This window comes from Heloderma suspectum, chromosome 5 (assembly GCF_057233095.1).
Source record: "Heloderma suspectum isolate Gila_16-S chromosome 5, 16-S_ref, whole genome shotgun sequence".
Lineage (NCBI taxonomy): Eukaryota > Metazoa > Chordata > Lepidosauria > Squamata > Helodermatidae > Heloderma > Heloderma suspectum.
This window is the reverse complement of record NC_139462.1, coordinates 189,726,859-189,751,076: the sequence shown is the minus strand read 5'-3', so window position 1 is coordinate 189,751,076 and position 24,218 is coordinate 189,726,859. Positions and strand designations below refer to the sequence as shown.

Below are 24,218 nucleotides of genomic sequence, written 5' to 3'. Positions count from 1 at the left end.
CTCAGTCTTCTCCCAAAAGAGGGTCTATGACCCCCCTGGCAAAGGCGAAGTACAGGCTGAAGGGGCAGGATTGCAGCTTGAGATCGACAGGCATATGGTCAAGGAACACCTCATTACTTTGAATGAGTTCAGATCTCCAGGGCCAGATGAACTCCATCCTAGAGTCATAAAGGAACTGGCAGAAGAACTCTCAGAACCGCTGTCTATTCTCTTTGAGAAATCATGGAGGACGGGGGAAGTGCCAGATGACTGGAGGAGGGCTAACATTGTCCCTTTCTTCAAAAAGGGTAAAAAGAAGGAACCTGGGAACTACAGACCAGTCAGTCTGACATCAATCCCTGGGAAAATTCTGGAGCAGATGATAAAGCAATCCATCTGGAAGCACCTTGACAACAATTCCGTGATTACTTGAAGCCAACATGGATTTGTCAAAAACAAGTCCTGCCAGACAAATCTGATCTCATTTTTTGATCAAGTACCCTCCCTTGTAGACCGTGGGAATGCTGTAGACATCATATACCTCGACTTCAGCAAAGCTTTCGACAAAGTGCCCCATGATATCCTGATGAGCAAACTAGCTCAAAGTGGGCTAGATGAAATCCACAGTTCTTTGATTTGATTTCACAAATTTCACTTTGTGAAATCCACAAAGTGGGCTAGATGAAATCTGGTAGATCCACAGTTGGCTACAGAATCGGACTCAAAGAGTGCTTATCAATGGGACCTTCTCAAACTGGGGAGAGGTAACGAGTGGGGTACCGCAGGGCTCAGTCCTGGGCCCAGTGCTCTTCAACATTTTTATTAATGACTTGGAGGAGGAGGTGCAGGGAATGCTGATCAAATTTGCAGATGACACAAAATTGGGCGGGATAGCTAATACTTTGGAAGACAGAAACAAAATTCAAAGTGATCTGGATAGACCGGAGCACTGGGCAGAAAACAACAGAATGACATTTAATAGGGACAAATGCCAAGTTCTGCACCTAGGAAAAAGAAACCAAATGCACAGTTACAAGATGGGGGATACATGGCTCAACCACACTACAAGCGAGAAGGATCTTGGAATTGTTGTCGATCACAAGCTGAATATGAGCCAACAATGTCGTGTGGCTGCAAAAAAGGCAAATGCTCTTTTGGGCTGCATTAATAGAAGCATAGCTTCCAAATCCCGGGAAGTACTAGTTCCCCTCTACTCAGCACTGGTTAGGCCTCATCTAGAGTACTGTGTCCAGTTCTGGGCACCACACTTTAAGAAGGATGCAGACAAACTGGAGAGGGTTCAGAGGAGGGCAACAAAGATGATCAGGGGACTGGAAACAAAGCCCTATGAAGAGAGACTGAAAGAAATGGGCATGTTTAGCCTTGAGAAGAGAAGACTGAGGGGAGATATGATAGCACTCTTCAAGTACTTGAAAGGTTGTCACAAAGAAGGCCAGGATCTCTTCTTGATCATCCCAGAGTGCAGGACATGGAATAATGGGCTCAAGTTACAGGAAGCCAGATTCTGGCTGAACATCAGGAAAAACTTCCTGACTGTAAGAGCAATACGACAATGGAACCAATTACCTGGGGAGGTGGTGGGCTCTCCCACACTGGAGGCCTTCAAGACGAGGCTGGACAGCCATTTGTCAGGGATGCTCTGACTTGGATTCCTGCATTGAGCAGGGGTTGGACTCGATGGCCTTGTAGGCCCCTTCCAACCCTACTATTCTATGATTCTATGATCCCCCCCCCACACACACACACATTAAGGGAGCAATCCTATGGCCGCTAGATAGCAGCGAAATGGCCATAGGATATCTTGTTTTCTGGGAACTTACCTTGGAGCCCACATTACGAGGTCAGTTCCTGGAGAACCAACCTTCCCCAACTTCTGTGTGTCTCATCCTCTGTGCTCGCAAGAGGAGCGTGGCTCAGCCGAAAAGGCGCATGGCTGGGGGCTTCTAGGGCAGGGAGGGAGGAAATGCCTGTATGATATATCTGATGTGTCGTACGGCAGCCTCCTCCCCTGCTCAGCCCTCCTGTGACTTGACAGCCACAGTTGGCTTTCTAGCCAAAAATGCAGGGCAGGAGAAGCATGGAGGGAACAATCCCTTCTGTGCTTCTCTTGCCCTGCATTGGATAGGCAGTCGCCTCCAAGTTCAGAGGCAGCTGCCTGTCTGGATAAGATTACACCCTAAGTTTCATTAAATCAGTATAAAAATGCAAAAGATCTCTCTGGCTGCTCTGCTTTACTGGCCTGTCTAACATAATGGTGTCAGTAACTCTTGTCGTTCTTCACTCTTCCCTCATGCCAAGGGTTCAGAGAGGCAGAACAGAATTGGTTAAGAATATTACTGTAGCACCCAACATTTTGGTGACTAATCTTGCTGCGTCTCTGTGTTACCCCTTCAAGAACAGCTTTTGTAGGGATGGGTGGATTCCCTACCTGCTGGTCCATGGGGAATCCACCCACGGAGGGAGGCAATCCATTCCTCCCCCGAAATCCTTGTGAGCCTGCTCCTCTCTGCGGGGATTCTGTGGAGCCGCAGGCCAGCAGCCGGCTCTGTATCGCTTCCCTGGTGAATGGATACAGATGCAAGTGGCATAGTGGATGCCACTTGTGGCCATAAAGCCCCTTAGTTTAACCTAAATGCAGCCATTTATGGCCGTTACGTCATTTGCATCCCTGCATTAGCTGTGATAGGCTACGTATATATTTACGTAGCCTTTCATGAAAAGAGCAGGGACGCAAATGGCATAGCAGGCGCCATTTGTGTCCCTGCTCTTTGCCGTGATAGGCTACATAAATACATACATAGACTATTATGGCTAATGCAGGGACGCAAATGGCACCCGCTATGCCGGACGCCATTTGCGGCTGCAGCCCGGCAGCAGACTGAAGTCCGGGTGCGGGCAGGCCCAGTTGGTGGCTCCATGGACTCGCTGCAGAGCAGAGGCGGCTGGGGAGGATTCCAGGGGGAGGGACAGATCGCCCCCCCCAGCGGATGCCCCCACCCAGAACAGGGTAAGGAATCCGCCCATCCCTAATGACATCTAGAATAATGGATGTTAATGCTAAACATATTAAGGGGAAGTCATGTTTAAATTTCTACAGATATTCATTTGTTGAAGTAGTGTTGACATTCAGGGTCAATACAAACATGTGAAAGCTGTTCATGCTGCCAGCCTTCTTGCATATCCAGGAAGCTTGTGAGACAATTCCATTGACCATATACATGGCAATATCAATTTTCATTCAAGCTTACTGCAATCCATGTTTGCTCTAAGGATTACTGTCATAGACATAGCTGATGTGGGACTCAAAAAATCCAAGCATAGGTCAAATGACAAGTAACTAAACGATTGCATCTCTTTGTCTATCAAGCTTTTGAATAATCTGTGAACTCAAACATCAAGGTATTCTTGTGCAGTAGTCCTTACATAATCCTTTAAAAAAAGGTGCATCTGATATTGACTTTAAAGATGGAATGAATTGCATGTGCATTTGAATATGATTTCAGTGATTAGGATTCAGAAGAGAGCTTCCTAAAATTGATTTTGATATGCAGAATGCCAAGCATGGTTGGGGATACAGTATTGAAATACTTTGTTTTTTAAGGCTGATGTTTGCTGATAACACACAAAGAAAGATGAAGGAGAAATAACAGAAATGACCAAGAACATACACCCCACTGGTTTAAGTATTTGCTACTTACAGTCTGATGTGTAGGTTATATAATTCACTCACATAAAAACAAGACGATTGTAGGGTTCTTCTCATATTACACTTCCCTCCTTGTATTCTCGAAAGCAGTATGGAAATGCCTAGGCAATGGCCATGGATGTGCTGTGCCATCTTGTAATGTGCATAGCAGTGGAGGCTGGTGGCTTCAGTTTTGGCGTGGCTGTGAATCTATTCTGGGTTTCAGTCAGAACCAGTCAGAACTCTAAAGGAGCTATCCATGGTGCTGAAACATATCCCCAAAATAGGTTCAGCACCATGGATATCTCCTTTAGGGTTCTGGCTGGTTCTGACTAAAACACAAATGGATTCACAACCCCGCTGAACTTAGAGCCACCAGCCTCCACTGGTGCATAGGGTGGGCACATTTGCCAGATTTCAAAGACTGACAATTCTTCTCAGCAGGTCCAGGGCAAATAGTTAAATCTCAGAGTAATGAGCCAGAATTAAGTGGGCATATTATTGTCCACAGGACCCATCCTCAGCCTGCCCACTCCCCATCTTCTATTCTGAATTTTAACTACACCATTTCCTCAGCTTCTTCTTCCAACCTTTTTTCTGTGGGACAGAGTGAGTGAGGACCATAGTAGATGTGGTGTTAATGTATCTCTGTATCTGATGTGCACTTTTGTTTGTTAGTTTAAAGAAGTCTAAATAGAAGAGGCTGGAGGGCTCGGGGAGGCAGGGCTGATAGGTGAAATGAATTGGATCCAGATTTAGGGACATGCAAATGGTCTGTCTCTCCTCCCCACAGCAACCCTTCCAGCCCCCTGAAAATGCTACCCAGAGGGTAGTATCCAACAGTGTCATTCTGCAAACTCAAATAATGCTAGTGGAGCTCCGCTGAATCTTTCTGTTGTGCAAGCAGTTGCCCATTACGCTTGCACAGCTGGTTGTGCAAGCAATTCCACAATGACTTGCACAACACATTGCACAAAGGGTTGTAGAAGAGTTATGCACAACAAGTTGGACAACGGGTTGCACATGAATAATGCTCAACGGCTTGCACGTGGTGCAAGTGGTGTTAGCAACATAGTTAGCAACGTGGTACAACATAATTTGTGTTAGCAGAATTATATAGTTGGATACTGCCCAGAGTGTTTTGGAGACCCTGCTGAATGGGGGCAAGCTGTGGTGCAGGGGAGAGGGAGGGATCCCCCCAAACTGGGCAGAGGCACCTTTCATCAATGAAAAGCAAATCTTGGACTTAATCTCAGGTTGCAGAAAGGGAGGGGGTATTTATTGTATTATTTACAATATTTATATACCGCTCCATATCTAAAACAAATTACGAAGTGGTGAACACAACTGATAAAACAGTAGAAGAATAAAAAGATTAAAACACCATATTAAAATTATGTCTTTTTTAAAAAATAAAAAACAGAATGCCGATAGAAACTGTGATTGGTCACTTAAGGAATGCCTCCTGGAACAGTGCTGTTTTCAGGAGGTGCCAGAAATAACACAACATTGGTGCCTGCCTGACCTCCAGAGGCAGGGAGTTCCAAAGAAAGGGGGCTGCCACACTGAAAGCTTTTCTCCTGGTGGACTCCAATTGGGCCATAGGTATTTAATCCTTTCCTCTCCTGCTATGGCCATGACCAAAATAAACCTTCCCAAGTGTTCCTCATACAGATCGCTGATTCCCTACTGTTGCTACCAGTGAGAAAAGAGTGATCTTTATCAGGATTGCTGGGATATGCATGCATGTGAGCATTTGCGACTCCCAACACTTGAGCCAAACATCACATGTGGCCCTTGGGGCTGAAAAAGTTGTACACCCCTGGTTTATGCCATGAAGCATGTATAGCTACACTCAGTTATGAAAGAGCTATACAGTCCCTGAGCACTGCCTAGACAGGTGATTTCACCCATCTAGTGAAAGCTTCAGGGAGGAGGAGGAAGGAAGCTGGGATGGTGATAGGAAAAAGTGTAAGCCAGCCACCCTGGTCTCCTCCCCTCCCTGACCACAGGAATGAGCCCTTTCCTCCATCTCCATGCTCTGTTTACTGATCGTGGAGCGATAGCCGGCACGGTTCTCTCCACACTGGCTACGAGGTGGAGAGACTGGGAGGGGGCAGGGACTGTGGTTTCCTGGGTCAGAGTTCAGAGCCCTGTCTTTAAGCTTGGATTCAGGAAACCATACTATCCTATGTCCTCCAGACCTGTCTAGGGGACACAGGATTGCTCCCTTAGTGTCTCAGATCCAACAACAGAATATGGTCTGAAAGTGACATTTAACACTGGAGATTCCAAATAGGGGCAATGAATAAGGATGGATGAATCTGTCAGTTCCTCTTTCTTCCACATTCAAATGTTTAAAATCTCAAGTTCTTCATAATTTGGGAGAGAAACAGTTTTGACAATTTTGGCAAATCCCTATTGAAACAAACGAAAATGAAACTCTCACCCAACTGCACCAGCCAAATCCAATAAGTACAGCTACTCCCCACATGGAAAGAGTTATGTTGTCCCTGTCTACCATATAGCTGTCAAAGATGATGAGCCTGTCAGAAAAAGAGATGGCAATTGGCAACCCTAATTCAACACCACAAACATGGCTGAATACACAGGGATTCAAAGCCAGACTTTTAAGATTAATCATCCAAAGCATGGGGTGTGGATGAACAAATCTGGCAGTTTTGTTTTCTCCCATATTAATTTTTTTAAAAAAATCAGTTCTTTTTGTCCAGAATATGGAGAGCTTTATGAATTTCATTAATTCTTATCAAAACCAAACTGAAACCAAATTCTCAACCATCCCTAGCATAATATAGACAACAATCAAGTTAAATACCTCCCACCCCCACCACAATAGTTTTTTAGGTAAGCTTTATAGGCACTGAGAAAGAATTATTGCTAAGAACATGGGAAGAGTCCTGCTAATTCACACCAGATGCCTATCTAGTTCAGTGTCCTGTTCCTCAGAGTGACCAACCAACCAGGTGTCTAAGGGAAGCCAATAAGCAGGACATGTGTGCAATAACACCTTCACACTTGGGTTCCCCAGCAACTGGTATCAGAGACATGCTGCCTGTGATCTTGGAGGCAGCATATAGCCATCATAACTAGCACCCGTTGATAGCCTATCCTCCATGAATTTGTCTAATCCCCCTTTAAAGCCATCTAAATTCTCTTTCTATGCTCCTATTAAAGATGCAGAAGCACTGTTGTATATTGCATCTATCAGCCTGGAAGGAGTGAAGAGGACACCATTCCCAAAGCAGTTAAATGAAAAGAACTGAGCAGAAAACAATGGCTGGTTTGGAAGCCCCTTTCCTTCATTTTAAAGCAAAAGATGCACAAGAGTATCAAAACTTCATTGAAATGCTCTGTCCACATTGGTACTTCTGCTGTGTCACCCCCCTGAGAAGTGGGATTAAATGTGAACAAAAAGCTAATTAGCAAGTCCACTAAGTTGTGTGCACGCCTAACAGCATTATTTAGAAACTGCCACCTTTGTTCTTTCTGACTGACTGCTTTCTAATTTCAGCTCTCCTGAATTGTCCCTTGTGGCATCACATCTTGGGACAAACTCATGATATGACCAACAGTCCCCACCCCTACATCTGAATGAACCTCTTCTAACTTTAGTAGGGATCTCTGCAATCTCAAGGGAATGTATTCCTAAACATTCTTGCAAGGAGATTGTCTTGGAAATAAAGCTTCTCAAAAGCTTAGTTACTTATTATAAGGAATCCAATACACTAAGGGTGCAATCTTATGCATGGCTGGGTGGGGGCATGATGGGAGTTGTAGGCCTTTTCTGTCTAAACATGCATAGGATTGCACCCTAAATTTGTCTAGATTCTGTTTTGATGCAACAAAACATCCTTTTAAAGGCATTTAGTGTTTTTTTCCTGATCCACAGGTTCTAACAATTTACTTCATCTAGCAGTGTATATTACCACTTTCTCAGAAAAAGCCTTTCCACAGAACTTTCCAATACAAGTCTCTGCTTGCCTCTGCAATTGTAACATCTGCCAAAGGCAATCTGGATAGACAGATTTTGTTCTGTTCCATTTAAAGCTAGTCCTGGGAGCTGTCCTCACAGGGAATTTGCTGCACATTGGGAGCATTTCTAGGTTGTTCATGGCACATGATATCATGGCCAATTCGCAGCCACGTGCAGATTTCCGGTGGAAACGACAGATTTTCTGAGATGACTTTTTCTCTGTTTTATTTCATTAATTTGAGTTTCCTGAGCTTCTGGTGCTATGCACACCTATCATCTGCATTTAGTTGAGCATGATAGCCCTGCCCAGGGGTGTGTCTTTCACCTGACCGTGACCTCGCTGAGCCTTTCCAGCCTTCACAATCACCCTCCCCTCCCATTTCACTTTACAAGTGGTAGTAATTAGCCTCCATGATAATGCGCTTCTCTGATGTTTGCATTACTTCACTTCTCCATTGTTTTGTTAAATTGCATCTCCAATATTGTGGAAAGTTTCTTCTTTGATGTTTTTACATAACACCCTTACACCCTTAGTGTATTGGATACCTTATAATAAGTCACTTCTCTGATCTGGCGAGGTCTCGGGAAACTGTTATTGCAAGCAGGGAAAAAGTGTCCAGAGAAGGAGAAAGGGTGTGTGTATGGAAGCAATTACTCAGTGACAGTTTGCTGGAATGGGGTGAAATTGGGGATGTGGGATGGTCTCATAGGGAGCCTTCAGATGCTGCATTGGACAATTGGGGATTCTGGCTTCTTCATTCAAAAGTGTGCACATTGGGGAAAGGGGGAGCAATAACTCCACAACAACTTGCTGCAATGGGGTGAAACTGAGGGAGCGGCTACTCTCAGGGGGAGTCTTCACTCTTCAGACGCTGCACTTGAGAACTGAGGAGTCTGGCAAAACTCAAGGCAAAAATGCACACATGGGAAAAATGGGGTGGGAGGAATAACTCCATGGCAGATTGCTGGAATGCAGCAAAATTGGGGTGGGTGGGATTCTCATAGGGAGCCTTCAGAGGCTGCACTAGATAATTGGAGATTTGGGCTTCTTCAGGGAAATCTCCACACATGGGTAGGGTTGCACGAAAGTCACTTACCTGGTCTCGCAGCTTTTCGCGGTGGGGGGGAGGAGCTTCACTGCTCTCCCCCCGAAATTCAGGCCGGGGGGGAGGCTTCCCGCCTCGCCCGGCCGAAATTCAGGCCGGGGAGGAGGCGCCTCACCTCGCCCGGCCGCGAAATTAAAAGTTAAAAAAAAAAAAAACGCCCCCGTGATAGGCTACGTGACGATTAACATAGCCTATCACAGCTAGATCTGCAAAGTCAGCCGTGATAGGCTACGTAAATAATCACGTAGCCTATCACAGGTGACTTAAAAAAAAAAAAAGCGCGTACGCAAATGGCGGCCCCCATAGGGAGCCGCCATTCGCGCTCCTTATTTGGTTGCTGTAGTCTACGTAAATCTAAATAGCGTTGCCCTTATTTTCGCCGTAGTCTACGTAATCTTTACGTAGACTACAGTGACCAAATAAGGAACGTGAATGGCGGCTCCCTATGGGGGCCGCCATTATCTGTACGCACTTTTTTTTTTTTTTTTTAAGTCACCCTTGATAGGCTACGTGATGATTTACGTAGCCTATCATGGCTGACTTTGCAATGATAGCAAAGTCTATCTAGCCATGATAGGCTACGCTAATCGTCACGTAGCCTATCACGGGGGCTTTTTTTATTTACTTTTATTGGAATGGCGGCGGCGGCAGCCGGTCGAAAGATCGGCTGCCGCCCCCGCCCCTGACGAAGACCCGACAAACCGCTGCCGGGACCCGCCGCCGGGAGGGACATTCGGGAAAGGTAAGTCCCATCCCGGGGGGGGTGTGCGCGGGGGGCGGGGAGAATTTCTCCCCGAAACTTTTTCAGGGGGCCGAACACGTTGGCGCTCGGCCCCCCGAAGTTTCGGGGAGAAATTCTCCACCATCCCTACACATGGGAAGAAAATAGTTGTTCTCCATTCATAATAATATAGCAGGATGGAGCCTGGAGCTGGACAGGAAACAAGCCTCTTTCATTGGTTGAGCAGCCCCTGCCAATTTGATGATATTCTGTTCTACTCTCCCCACCCCACCTAGAGGTATGTCCCTTTCAAGCTCTGTGTGACCCCTAAATACTGGATTTTAAAAGTATGGTACACCATGAAAATCTGTATAATACACCAAAGTGCTTCTCATTCTGTTGCCGTGAAGCTCCCCCACCCCAGCCCCCGATTAGTGATGACTGAATTGCCCTTGTTGCAGTTTAGAACTGGGCATGACTTATGAGTAGGGATGGGGGAGAATTTCTCCCTGAAACTTTGGGGGTCTGAGTGCCAACGCATTCGGCCCCCCCGAAATCAGCGGTGAAATTCTCCACCCCCCCGCCCCCCCCGGGATGTGACTTACCTTTCACAAATGTCCCTCCCGGCGGTGGGTCCCGGCTGCGGTTCGTCGGGTCTTCGTCAGGGGTGGGGGCAGCAGCTGGTCTTTCGACCGGCTGCCGCCGCCGCCATTACAAGGAAAGTAAAAAAAAAACAAAAACCCTGTGATAGGCTATGTAATGATTAACGTAGCCTATCACGGCTAGATCTCCAAAGTCAGCCGTGATAGGCTACATAAATCGTCACGTAGCCTATCACGGGTGACTTTGAAAAAGAAAAAAAAAAGCGCATACGCAAATGGCAGCCCCAATAGGGAGCCACCATTTGTGTTCCTTATTTGGTCCCTGTAGTCTATGTAAACATTTACGTAGACTACGGCGAAAATAAGGGGAATGCAAATAGCGTAGTGGATGGCCTTCTCGCATATAAACATCATATAAACATCAGGCATCAAGGTAAGGGATTCGTACATCCCTACAAAATACAAGTCAGGCAGGGTTTTAAAGAGCAGTCAAAATCCTGGTAATAGGTTCCTCAAGAGGAGGAACCTAAGGAAAACTAAATGTGCATTTAGCTAGGGGTGTACGAAACTCCACTTACCTTGTTCCGTTGGGGTCCGGGGGGGGGAGGCGATCTAGTCCTCCCCACGTCCTTTGGAATCCTCGATGGAGGGGGAGGCGATCTGGTCCTCCCCACGGCAAGGCTGCGGAGCTGCCGGCCAGGGCCGGCCACAGCTAGACTTCTGGCTACTGCCGGGCTGCTGCAGCCGCAAATGGCGGCCATCGTAGCGGCTGCCATTTGCGTCCTTGCATTAGGTCGTGATATGCTATGTAAGTATTTACGTAGCCTATCATGGCAAAAGGCAGGGACGCAAATGGCGTAGCAGCCGCCATTTGCGGCCGCAGCCCGGCAGTATCAGAAGATGACCCGGAGCTGCCACCAGAGCCACCACCGCAACCACCGGAGCCGCCGCTGGAGCTGCCGCCGCCACCAGATAGGTCTGTTCCGGGGAGGTTTGCGGGGTGGCAGGGGGGATTGCTCCATTCCGCCACGGACTCCAGGGGAATTCTTTAGAATCCGGCCTCACTGGAGTCCGTGGCGGAATTCTCCAACATCCCTACATTTAACAAAAGATTGGGAGTAGGGGCTGGCAAATTGTCATCAAATAGAGTAAATGTTCTCAAGAAGGCAAAAGGGTTAAAGTTTAACTCACTATTAACAGTACCAGATGACAGTCAGGATTCTGAAATGAAGGACAAGCCAGTGAGGCAGGTCAAGCATCTCAAAAGGGAGAAAATACAAATGTACTCCCCCAGCCCACAGTTCAAAATTACTCAGGAATCCAGTACACAGACAGAACCCATTGGCCTAGTTTTGAAACAAGAGCAAACAGGAGTCATTATATATCTACAACAGGCGCAATCAATCACATGTCAAAGACCTCCACAATTTGATAAGAGTCCAATCCTGTCTGATTTTAATGAGAAGCCATCTAGTCTTCTCAAATTTGGTTCTGCCCAAGGCTTATTCAACTCATAGAAATAAGACAGAAGACTTTTTGCAGGCACCGAGGCATTCTGGTCTTAAGGACCTTATTTCCCTGGATATAATAGAAGGAGAATACCTCTCAAGCTCCAGAATTCTGGCCTCATTTGCAGACATACATGCTGTTAATTACATCCTAAAGAGCAGACCAGTGTTGGAGAGGAAGGGGATATTGGTTACCAGATACTTCAGGAATATTGCTAAACCCATCCCAGTTAGGCTCCAGGGGGAAGCCCCTCAAGTAACCTCCGAGGGAAAACATAGTACATTACCTTCTGGAGATTACCTCAAACAATGCAGCCAAACTAGGGTGGGTAACTCTAGGAACCAAAATAGGCAGCAAGCAGCATTATATAAATTAGTGAGAAATATAATTCCTCAGTCGGCTAACAACCCTGTGGAGCAGGTTGCATTGCACTACTCGCATCTTAGGCACTGCCCTAAACCTGTAAGTGCTGGTAAAATTTAGGTCTAACTTCACAGAGGAAGAAGCAGACCTGGTGAAGCACTTCCAGGGTTTGTCTACCCCTGAACAAGGGGAGGTACTGTACTGATTAAGTTGTGCTCTCTTCAGGAATTGCTGACTACCATCAGAAGAATAGAGGGGATAAGTCACAGGGTGAAGTGAACGCTCAGTCTTCATTCAAGTTGCATTTGCATGAAGGATTAGCTACCTTGGAAAAACTACTGCCCCCAAATGAAGCTGCTTTGTTAGCATGATTTAAGCTTCTGCCACCCAAGGCACAGGAATTATCCATTAGGGGTCTACTTTTTCTGCAAGATTCTTTGTTCTCCCTCGTGAGAGATGAGAGGGGTGTTCCCACTTCACCACTGGTGAACTCCTATTCAGGGATAACTCCTCCCTTGGACATTTGCTCTGCCCCTCGATCCCACCCAGTCTCTTTAAACTGTTGACTAAGCAGCAGACAGGTTGAAAAAACATATTTAGATCTAAAGATTCTGTCTTGGAATATTTCTGGTTGGCATGGCCAGATAGTGGATAAAGAGGTCATTACATACCTACAACAGTTTCAGATAATTTTCTTACAAGAAACTTGGGTGGAGGACGTTTCCTGTCTAAAATTGCAGGGTCACACCGCATTCTCTAAAGCCACTGTCAGACGTCATAAAAGGGGCTGCTGCTGTGGTGGGCTGGCAGTGTTTGTTTCAGTAGAACTAGATGGTAGCTGCTGAATGATAGAACCCCAGTTGCATAATAACACCCTCATGTTACAGGTTATCACTAACGGTACCTCCCTTTTCTGTATTAATGCTTATGTTCCACCAGAGAACTCATCACCGTCACTCCAAGTTGTGTGGTTATCTTTGGAATCTGCTCTGGGAAATTACGAGTGCCAGTCTGACAACTCCCACATTATTTTGGGAGGTGACCTAAATGCTCGGATAGGACAAACTAATTCAGAGCTGTTCAAACATTTTGGTCTTTGCCTGGATGACCTATTCTGTCTGGACAGGCATTCTCAAGACAGGAAGTTTAACAGGAATGGTCGTAGCCTTATTATGCTGTGTTACAAGTGTTTCCTATTAATTTTGAATGGTAGTTTGAAAGATACAATATATCTTCTGGGCATTACACATTCCTTTCTTCTAGGAAAGCCAGTGTAGTAGATTATTTTTTGATTTCTCCAAATCTAATCCCAGATGTAAAAAGTTTCTCAGTTGAAGATTGGCCAGAGAGCGACTATCTTCCTTTTAAGCTTGTCATCCAATTGCCAGTTAAGCCAACTCAGGAAAAAAGCATATTCTTTTGAAATGGTCACTGCCGGCCTTAGGGATGTCAGAGAATTTCTCCACGAATCTCGGGGAGGCCGAATGCCAGCGCATTTGGCCCCCTGAAATCGGTGGTGAAATGGTCTGCCCCCCGCCCCCCCCGGGACGGGACTTACCTTGGGCGAATCTTCCTGGCGGCGGTGGCTCCGGCGGTGGTTCGGCGGCGGTTCGGTGGCGGCTGCGGCGGCCGGTCTTCTGACCGGCTGCCGCCATTTCCAGTAAAAAAAAAACCCCCAAACAAAAAAACATGATAGGCTACGTCAAGATTTAGGTAGCCTATCATGGCTAGATTTTTAAAAAATACCGTGATAGGCTACGTAAATGTTTATGTAGCCTATCACGGCTGAGAAAAAAAAAACCCACTGTGTGTACGCAAATGGCGGCACCCATGGGCGCCGCCATTTGCATTCCTTATTTTGGCACGTCTAGTCTACGTAAACATTTACGTAGACTACGGCGAAAATAAGGGGAACGCAAATAGTGTAGTGTCTACGCTATTTGCATTCCCCTTATTTTCGCCGTAGTCTACGTAAATGTTTACGTAGACTACATGTGCCAAAATAAGGAACGCTGCCATTTGTGTACAAATGGGCACTGCCATTTGTGTACGCGCATTTGTTTTTGTTTTTTTTACTCAGCCGTGATAGGCTACGTAAACATTTACGTAGCCTATCATGGCTGACTGCAGGGATGCAAACGGCGGTGGCTACAGCCGCCGCCATTTGCGGACCCGGCCGGCCAGGATTTGGGGGGGGAGGGATGGAGCGCCTCCCCCCCACCTCGAATCAAATTTTGTTGAAAGGTAAGTGACTTTCATACATCCCTACCGGCCATAGACGGCTCAAATGGTCTGAGTCCACGAGTTCAGTGATAACTGACTTGTTATATAGCCCAACTTTACTGGGACTGAGAAATCAGATTCTAGTGTATCATTTGGAGGTCTTGGAGGGTTACCAGAAAATTGCCAGGTACGAAGTACCTAAAACCTTTTCTGGTACAATCTGGTCCCATGCCTGCCCCCCGCCCAGGTAGAACCAGCTAGTATGATAAGGAATGCAGGAACATGAAAAAAGAATTAGCAAGGATTATCCATAGCTTTAAGCACTTCAGATCAGAGGAGTGTTATAAGACTTTAATTACAACCCATTCATCTAATAAGTTTCTAATGAAAAAGAAGAAGGTGGAGTCTATTAGACAAAGATGGATGGAGTTGGGATCGGCAGCAAGACAAAAAGATAATGTCAAATTTTGGAATTTGATAAATTCAGAGCTACACTTTTCCATGCTCAAATTAGAATCTCAAATCCCTGGTTCATTATGGCAACAACATTTTGAAAACATTTTCCAAGGAACCACCCCTATAGAGGTTAATTCTGCTTGTATGGATCTCCCTGACTAGCCACTGGTCTCAGTCTTGGAGATCAAACATTTACTCCATAACCTGTTATCCGGCAAAGCACCTGGTGAAGATATGATCCCCCAAGAATTATTTAAATGCAATCTTGCCTGGTGGGCCCCAGTGCTGGCGAAGTTGTTTTCACATATTAATCTAACTGGAATCATCCCTGCTGGGTGGGGGTCCAGCATTATAGTTCCGCTGTACAAAAAGGGGGAAAGATCAGACCCTAAGAATTACAGGCCAATTAGCCTTTTGGACATAGTTTCTAAAGCATATGGAAGATTCCTGTTGAATAAATTGGAAGCATGGTGAGAAGAAAATGACATTTTTGCAGATGAACAAGCGGGTTTTCGGCAGGGGAGGAGCACAATTGACCAATGTTTTGTGCTGTCCCATCTGATTTGTAAAAGTCTGAATAGGCCTGGAGGCAGACTGTATGTAGCCTTTGTGGACTTTACTTCTGCATTTGATCTAATAGAAAGAAACTGTTTATGGGAAAAATTGTCATATACAAACATTGATAAGTGGTTGCTGGTTTTGGTGCAGAAAATCCACTCTCATACAGATCCGAAAGTTTGTACTGGTCTGTCAGGAGCACTCTCTGGAAAAGTTAACACCAGAAGATGTGTCAGACAGGCCCCCTTTTGTATACTGTATAGTGGCCCCTTTTGGTTCAATTTTTATGTGAACAGCTTAGTGGCAGATTTAAGTTTACTGGATCACTTCTCTCCATTTTTGGGACCCCAAAAGGTACAAATGTTACTTTATGCAGATGATATGGCCCTTCTCTCAACCAATCTAGTTGGTCCAAAGAGACTTTTAAATTAGTTTGGTCTGCAGATAGGAGAAGTTGGTTATAAATTATTCCAAAACCAAGATTATGTTTTTTTCTAAAAGGAAATGACTACATAAATGGCACCTGAATGAGCACATAATCGAACAATGTCCTAGCTTCAAATATTTGGGGGTACAATTCTCCTCAAATGGCAGTTGGAAATCCCACATAGAGGCAGTAAAGCTTGCCACCTGGAGGGCTGCTAAAGCAACCTTATCTTTTGGGTGGCACAATGGTGGTTCTCTGGTGGGCCCAACCTTGGAAATATATCTAGCTGAAGTGCTTCCCCAACTTCTGTATGGTGTAGAGATTTGGGGTCAGGGTCATGGCCCAGCAGTTGAGGCCATGCAAAATAAATTTTTGAGAGAGCTGCTGGCACTTCCATCGGGGGTCCCTTCTTCCCTACTAAGATTGGAAGATGGAATTATGTCTATCAAAGCAAGACTAGACAAAGCTCTCATCCTTTATGGCAAAAAACTACTAGGAATGTCAGGGAATTCTACTGGAATCCGTGGCGGAACAGCCTCCCCCCCCTGCCACCCCGTGGAATCCCCTCAGGACGGAGCTTACCTGGGGCGAATGCGGTGGCGGCTGCGGCGGCTCTGGCTAGTCTCCTGGCCGGCCGCTGCCGGGCTGCTGTGGCCGCAAATGGCGGCCGTCGTAGCGGCTGCCATTTGCGTCCTTGCAGTCAGCTGTGATAGGCTACATAAGTATTTACGTAGCCTATCACGGCAAAGAGCAGGGACACAAATGGTGGCTGCTGCGCCATTTGAGCCCCTGCTCTTTGCCGTGATAGGCTACATAAGTATTTACATAGCCTATCACGGTAAAGGCAGCCACACAAATGGCGTGGCGGCCGCCATTTGCAGCCAAAGCAGCCCGGCAGTGGACAGAACTCTGGCTGTGACCGGCCCCCGCCAGTGGCTCCGTGGAGCTGCCGCGGAGCGGAGCCAGCCAGGGAGGATTCTAGGTGGAGGGACGGAGCGCCTCCTCCCCACCACGGATGCCCCGGCGTGGAGCCAGGTAAGACTTTCGTACATCCCTAAAGACTACTGAGCACCACTGATGGAAACCTGGCAAAACAAAGCTTTCTTGAGCAAACTGATAAGGGTGGTTGGGCCCAGAGTTGGCTAGTGCTGTCTCAGGCCTATTTTGAGGATCCCCGTAATTCCCTAACTATCTTGGCTAAGCGGAGTATCAGAGACAGAATCTCTGAAGCAGATTGCCATGAAACTATTCTGGCTAGCCAATGCCAGGCTTTTTCACCATGGTTTTGTCTTTTCAAAAGAGGACAATATTTACAACAGTATTTCCAGGATTTAACTTTTGTGGCTCCCAGGAAGGCTTTTACAGCCCTTTGTTTTCAAATCATGCCAACTGCTTACTTGGATGGGAAGTACAATGGGATCCCTCAGGCTCAGCGGACCTGTATTTGTGGTTCTGGGGAAGTTGAGGATATAGTACATTATCTTCTGCATTGCCCCTTGTATGAGGAACCTACAACCCGCCTTTTGGGGGAGGTCTCCTGAAAAGTAGAGCTGGCAGATCTCCTGTGGAAATTATCTGTGATCTATTGGCAGACTATAACAAATGTATTACAATGAGGATAGCATCTTTTGCAGTAGCTCAAAAAATCCACAGTAACTTTCTAATGACATCTGCTGTGAATTGCCAAGGAGATAATTTATTATAACATAAACCAGTATGAGCTTGGCCAGTTTGTTCGTTTGGTATATTTTCATTATATAAACTGTTTTTATTCTTAGCATCAGTTTTTAATGAACTTTTTAAAAAGTGTGCATGGTTATTTTGTTTTACTGTGGCCCGATGTTGGCATTTTTTTTTAAAAAAACTTTCTTATTTTCTATTTCTATTTTTTGTATAGCCCCCTGGATTCTGCTTTTAAGTATTCATTATCTGATGCTTTCCCTTTGAGATTATATTATATATAACTGTATTGTAACTAGGGGTGTGCAAAACACTTACCCTGTTCCGGCCGGCAGCCCACGGGGGGGGGAGGTGATCCGTCCCTCCCTCTTGGCATCCTCCCTGGCCGGCTCCGCAGCAGCTCCTCCGCGGAGCTGCCAGCAGGGGCCGGCCGCAGCTGGAATTCTGGCCGCGGCTGGGCTGCTGCAGCCGCAAATGGCAGCTGTCGTAGCAGCCACCATTTGCATCCTTGCAGGCATCCATGATAGGCTACGTATTTACGTAGGCTACCATTTGCATCCCTGCTCTTTGCCGTGATAGGCTACATAAATATTTACATAGCCTATCACAGCTGCCTGCAAGTATGCAAATGGCGGCCGTTACAACGGCCGCCATTTGCGGCTGCAGCAGCCTGGCAGCAGCCAGCCAAGAGACCAGCTGGAGCCACCGCGCCACCACCGCCGCTGCATCCACCCCAGGTAAGCTCCGTCTCGGGGTGATTCCGTGGGGTGGCAGGGGGAGGGAGGCTGTTCCGCCACAGATTCCGGGGGGGAGCGAATTCTAAAGAATCTGGCCTCACTGGAGTCCTTGGCGGAATTCTCTGACATCCCTAACTGTAACTTATTATAAGCCTTGTGTTGCGCAGAGTGGTAGGTGGCAGTATTGCAACCGAAACTCTCCCCACGACCTGAGTTCGATCCCAGCAGAAGCTGGGTCTCGGGTAGCTGGCTCAGGTCGACTCAGCCTTCCATCCTTCCGAGGTAGTTAAAATGAGTACCCAGCTTGCTGGGGGAAGGGTAGTCATGACTGGGGAAGGCAATGGCAAAACCACCCTGCTATAGTCTGCCATGAAAACGCCAGTGCAAGCGGTGTCCCTCTAGGGGTCAGTAATGTCCCAGTGCTTGCACAGGAGGAACCTTTCCTTTCCTATTGTAACTTATATTTGTAAAGGCCTTTGTGCTATGGACAAATAATAATGAACAAATAAACATACCATGTGCAAGCTTTGCTTTCCAATCTTAAATGTATGGGTGGGGTGATAGTTATGGTGATTGCATTTGTTTGTGTTGTGAACCGCTTTGAGCACCCTGTGTTGTACAAAATTTGGCATACAAATAAATTGGCTGTAACTGTGGAGTCTGGCCATAGTGGACTATTGGTGACAAAATGAGCTTGGTATATGCTTGGTGGCAATTAGAATTGATTTGCATATTCTAAATCTAGGGGGTGATCCCTGGCATGTAAAACAGGTTCTGCTGAAAAATGTGCTTATGTGCAGCTTAAGCCAGACTTGGTATCAGTATAGGAAAAACAAGTTAGCAATACCCAGTATTCTTTTCTGATTTGGCATCTGTTCCTCTTAAGTGCTGGGCAAGGGAGGATTTGGGGTGCTCCCATGCCAGCATGAATGGTGGGTGGGCTGGGAGAGCTGATTTGGTAAGCAGTGTCTATTTAGAATGCAGGCAAATATTTCAAATAATGTCACATTTTTTAATGGGCACTCCTATGACAGTAGCTACATAATCATAATGATTTGATGAGCTCCCATTTGCAATTCAGGAGAGAAGTGAGAGAGTTGTCACACTGTTTGAACCTGACACTCTGGTACAATGCAATTTCGAAGAAGAGACTTCTTCTGTCACATGTGTTGATCAGTCTAATTCCCTCTATTAAAGCTGACAGTGCTAAATAAAAAGCTTTTACGCAAATGTTAATCATGATGAAAAAGCTGATGATAATGCAAAGGGTTATATCCTGTCAATAATAAAAGTAAGTGACATGTACAATGGTAGTCTACACATGCACAGAATGAGATACTCTGTATTTGCCACTGCAATATTTATCCAAATGCTTAAGTAGAAAAACCACACTGAGTCCTGCTTTTATAGGTGAATGACATGATTAAAGATGGTTACTCACTTTTTTGTAATATGCACAATACTTTATACCCTACTAACACAATCTGCACGTGCCATGTACACAGCTGTGTACATAGAAAGGGATCCCATAAGGCAGCGTTCCCCAACCTTTTGCCCCCCAACTTCAACTCCCACAATTTCCTGCCAGTACAGCCATTGGTCATGCTGGCTGAGAATTATGGGAGTTGTGATCCAACACATCTGGAGGGCACCAGGCTGGAGAAGGCTGTCATGAAGCTACTTCCCTTCCTTTCCCTTCCACTGCGGGGTTTTCTCTAAGAGCATTTAATGCTGCATATACTGAAGCATGCAACATTAGCTCCCACAAAGTGTTCCAGTGGCCCTTTCCTCACCAAGGTCCAGGTTCTCAAGTTATTTAAGTTTGTGTTATAGAAGAATCATTTATGAATTATGGTGGGAGCTAGGGATGGACTCACATTCTATTCTAGTGGAACGGATGGTTCCAAATTGGTGTACTTCTACTATGAAGAAGTATCAGTATCAGCTTCTGTTTTCAAAATCTTCCAGTTTGGTGCACAATGCATAACACAACTCCACTTAAAATGGAACATGTGAGCATTTTACTGGTTAATGAGTGCGCATGCCAGGAATCCCTGGAGGATGCTCCTGTATGCCGCTTTCCCTCCTAGCATTGGCAAAGGCAAAATACCTGGGAGGGGGCAAAGTGATGACATCATCCATCCCATGGTAACCAGGGGAAAGAATTCACACCCACCCACACACTCCATACACACAAATTCTGCAGCCCTGCTCTATATACTCTTAGAATCTTTGAAATCTCATGATAGGAATCTATGCACATAGAGCAGCATTACTTTTGTAATATCTTGTGAGGATATCAGCAACAGCTTATTGGCTCATTAAAAAACCAACAGAAAAAGCTGTGCTGGTCCATGAGTAAAAAATCCAGGGGCACCCCCCCCCCCAAATCCACAGGCAATGCCATTTAGGTTAGGACCAACCTCCCTAACTGTAGAGTTTGGATTGTTTTCTCCCCCACCCTGGATTTTAGCTTATTGGTGGTGTTACTAAAGGGCTGTTTAAATTTATGATGCTGATGATGACAATGACACAACAGGATCCCTGAGACCATGCTGATTTATTAGTGGCAAGTTTCTATCTGAGGATTGCTTTGCATTATTGGTCAAACAGAAACTATGTACATAGATTAGGCACAGGCATGCACCTGTGGTCATGTGATATGACTGATCTAGCAATCCTTCCAAGCGACCAAACACCATGTTAGCATGCTTGCTGCCAGTGGTATCTCCCAGCCCAACTGCTGTGAAGGGTATGGATGTTGAGGAAGGTCAACCTGGGGCAGCAGTGAACTTAGGCTCCTTGTGACTCCTGCTGTGACCAATCATAGTATATGGCAGCTACCAAGGCCCTTGAGTTTTGCTGGTAGAGATCCATTGCCTTAACATCCCATAAGGGAGCCAAGGACACATAGAAACACATAAAGGAAAGGAAGAAGCATGTATCGTTTTCCCTGATATTCTCTACAATCTGTAAGAAATCCATATTAGCAGTGAATATATCTTATCCTATTAACTTCCAATTTAGCTTGTCCGGATACCGTTGCAACCTAGCTATTACTTAGTGGGATAATGCTATACATCATAGCTACCCTGTCATCAGAGAGTTGTTTATGAAATGTGCACCCATGTAAAATGTCTCCAGCATTGTCAGGGTTATGAAATACTGCTGAGGTGTGAAGTTTACCTTAAAAAAAAAAAAAAATTAAAGGAGCAGACTTACTTTACCATGAATGCAATCCACAATCAAAGCCCACTTCCATTGCTCGTCCATTATCTATAGTATGTGCTGGCCACTATAAAGATACCTTTATATGTGTCAACACACACTCTGTAAAATTTTGCTTTATCAAAGCATTATCAAAATGCTTTTGGCTTTCTTTGACATTCCTCAGAGGTTCTGCACAAGCAGGGACCTCTAAATTAAGTTAAATTTTAAAAAGCCCCAAAGCTTGACTTTTCAAACTTTCAATCAAATTGGGGTGGTGTTTCAGAGGTGAAATGGGGTACACTGTCCCTCTGTTAGAAAAAGAGACTCCATAACCGTTGGTGCCTCAGTTACGTAGGAGCCCGAGTGGTGGGAAAAATGTGGGCGGAGCAAAAAGGAGAACCATAATGATGTGCTTTATAGGGATGTATGAAAGTCACTTACCTGGTCTCGCAGCTTGCTTCGCGGTGGGGGGGAGGCGCTTCGCTTCTCCCCCCGAAGTTCAGGCTGGGGGGGGAGGCTTCCCGCCTCGCCCAGCCAAAATTCAGGCCGGGGGGGAGGCTTCCTGCCTTGCCCCCGGCCGAAATTCAGGCCGGGGAGAAGCGCCCCGTCTCCCCGGCTGAGAACTTCAACAGAAAAGTAAAAAAAAAAACAAACGCCCCGTGATAGGCTACGTGACGATTTACGTAGCCTACCACGGCTAGATCTGCAAAGTCAGCCATGATAGGCTACGTTAATCGTCACGTAGCCTATCACGGGTGACTTAAAAAAAAGAAGAAAAAAGCGCGTACGCAAATGGCGGCCCCCATAGGGAGCCGCCATTCGCGTTCCTTATTTGGTCACTGTAGTCTACGTAAAGATTTACGTAGACTATGGCGAAAATAAGAGCAACGCAAATAGCGTTGCCCTTATTTTCGCCATAGTCTACGTAATCTTTACATAGACTACAGCGACCAAATAAGGAACGCGAATGGCGGCTCCCTATGGGGGCCGCCATTAGCCGTACGCGCTTTTTTTTTTTAAGTCACCCGTGATAGGCTACGTGACGATTAACGTAGCCTATCACGGCTGACTTTGCAAATCTAGCCATGATAGGCTACGTTAATCGTCACGTAGCCTATCACGGGGGCGTTGTTTTTTTTTTTACTTTTCTTGGAATGGCGGCGGCGGCAGCTGGTCGAAAGACTGGCTGCCGCCCCCGCCCCTGTTGAAGCCCTGCCGAACTGCCACTGCGACCCGCCACCAGGAGTGACATTCGGGAAAGGTAAGTCCCATCCCGGGGGGGGGGATGCGGGGGGCGGGGGGGTGCGGAGAATTTCTCCCCGAAACTACTTCGGGGGGCCGAATACATTGGCACTCGGCCCCCCGAAGTTTCGGCGAGAAATTCTCTGACACCCCTACGCGCTCATGACTAACGGCTTAGTAAGCTGATACTGACTGTGTATTGGCTATTGGCTTGGTAAGCTAATGTACTGACTGTTTCATTGGTTATTGGCAAGAACAATAGAGGTGATAAGGTATAAAAGGTTTTTGCACACGTGTCTCGGGGTCCAGACTGCTCTGCACCTGTTTTGCAAAACGTTCAATAAAATAGTGTTGGATCCACTGCTGCCTGCCTGGCATCCTTTTCATCTAAATCGAAAGCAAGAACTTTTTATCTAACAATTTGGTGCCGTAACTCGGATCCTGCTTCGGGGCACGTCCCCTTCACTCTGAGCTGAGGGGCCGCGGAGGAGAAGTGGCCACAGGCGGTTGTTTTACACTGCCTTCTCCTCACGTCGTCGTCGGTGGAGGTGCTTGGGGACCAACGCCAGAGGGAGAGGGAGACGTGATCACTCCTTTTTGGCACCGGCAGTGGATCAATAGGCAGCTGGACGCGGCTGCGAGCGGGACAGAGGAGGCCTCGGGGTAAGTGAAACAGCTTACTTTAGGGGATACACGCGGGACGGTGGTGTGTTTGTGATTGTGTGAGACGCCTATGGGCGAAGCTAGTGAGGAGCCCCGATCTGCATTTCCCTGTCTCGGCGACGGGCTGGGTCAGAGGAGGGCGAAGCGTGAGATTTGTTGAGTGAAATCCCACTGTCATGGGCGGGTCCCAATCCAGGCTCACAGAAGAATCCCATACCTCCTTGGAGTGTTGTTTGCGCAACTGGTCACATTTTAAGCAGGATTATGGAACTAAGATGATGAAGGATCAACTTGTCCTTCTTTGTGCCCGGGAATGGCCGGTATTAGAACCCAAATGGCCACCCGAGGGGTCTTTTGACCCAACCCTGGTATCTGCTGCGCGCATAATAGTAACGCAGTGGGGAAGTTGGGATCAGTTCCCCTATATTGATTCATGGGCAACTTGCGTACCTCTCGGCAGCAGGCCCACCCCGTGGGTAGTTTAATGTATGACCTTGGCCCTCCCTGTGATAACTGGAAAAAAATTGACGAGGAAGGGAACACCTAGGGTGGTAGCGACGGCCCCTGAGGATCCATTGCTTCCTCCTCCCTATGGGACTGCTGTCGCGGGGAGACTATGCCCGCCCCAGCCCCCACCCCCCCAAGGGAGCCTGCCCAAGAGTTGCAACCGTTAAAAATTTCCGAGATTGGGTCTATGACTGAGTTCGAGGACACTCTCCAAGATGGTTTGGACACCCTTGAGAAAAATTTCAAAGAGATGAAGGGTGCTTGGGGGCCTCGAACCCAGGAAAAGGTGCCTAATAAAGAGGGGGAAACCAAAGGAGGGCCTAATTACAATTTACGAAAGGACCCTCAACCACTAGTAAAATTGACCTTCCCTATTAGAGAAGTCCCCGATCCTACTGCCCAACCCACAGAGGACAATGTTTGTTTACGTTCCCTTTACGACATCTGATTTGTACAATTGGAAACAGTTCAATCCTCCCTTTGAAGAGGACCGTGGTCCACTGTTGTCCTTAATGGAAAATGTGAGGCTTACACA

At 46.5% G+C, this 24,218-nt stretch overlaps 1 pseudogene; it reads left to right on the top strand.

The window, feature by feature from the left end:
* The first annotated feature begins 4,678 nt into the window (after window positions 1-4,678).
* Window positions 4,679-14,821, top strand: LOC146344964 (uncharacterized; annotated as a pseudogene).
* The last annotated feature ends 9,397 nt before the right edge of the window (window positions 14,822-24,218 follow it).